The 596-nt window shown below is 50.0% G+C and overlaps 1 non-coding gene across 1 annotated transcript; it reads left to right on the top strand.

Annotated features, from left to right (window-relative positions):
- The first annotated feature begins 288 nt into the window (after positions 1-288).
- On the top strand, positions 289-364 carry TRNAD-GUC (transfer RNA aspartic acid (anticodon GUC)). The gene has a single exon. It is a non-coding gene; the product is annotated as a tRNA-Asp (tRNA).
- Positions 365-596: the final 232 nt, after the last annotated feature.

The following is a 596-nucleotide window of genomic DNA, read 5'->3' as shown; positions in this document are numbered from 1 at the left end:
ATTCCATAGTATATATGTACCACATCTTCTATTGTATTGATTTTTGAGAGAAAGGAAAGGAGAGAGACAGCAGAGATGACAGGAACAGTGATCTGTTCCTGTATGTGCCCTGACTGGGATTGAACTCTGACAACCTCTGTGCTTTAGCACAATGCTCTTCCCAACTGAGCTATCCTGTCAGGGCTCACTTTAATATTCTTAATTCATAAATATGTCTGTTCTTTAAATTTTCTTTTGAGTTCATCATAACATTATTTGGTTTTTTTATTAAGAATTAAATAACATAGGGCCCTGGCCAGTTGGCTCAGTGGTAGAGCGCCAGCCTGTCGTGCAGAAGTCCCGGGTTCGATTCCCAGCCAGGGCACACAGGAGAAGCACCTATCTGCTTCTCCACCCCTCCCCCTCTCCTTCCTCTCTGTCTCTCTCTTCCCCTCCCACAGCCAAGGCTCCATTGGAGCAAAGATGGCCCAGGCGCTGGGGATGGCTCCTTGGCCTCTGCCCCAGGCGCTAGAGTGGCTCTGGTCACAACTGAGTGCCCAGGAGAGGCAGAGCATTGCCCCCTGGTGGGCAGAGCGTTGCCCCCTGGTGGGCGTGCT

This window comes from Saccopteryx leptura, chromosome 6 (genome assembly GCF_036850995.1).
Source record: "Saccopteryx leptura isolate mSacLep1 chromosome 6, mSacLep1_pri_phased_curated, whole genome shotgun sequence".
In the NCBI taxonomy this organism is placed as follows: Eukaryota; Metazoa; Chordata; class Mammalia; order Chiroptera; family Emballonuridae; genus Saccopteryx; species Saccopteryx leptura.
Note: the sequence above shows the minus strand (reverse complement) of the source record. Positions and strands in the feature narration are given on the sequence as shown.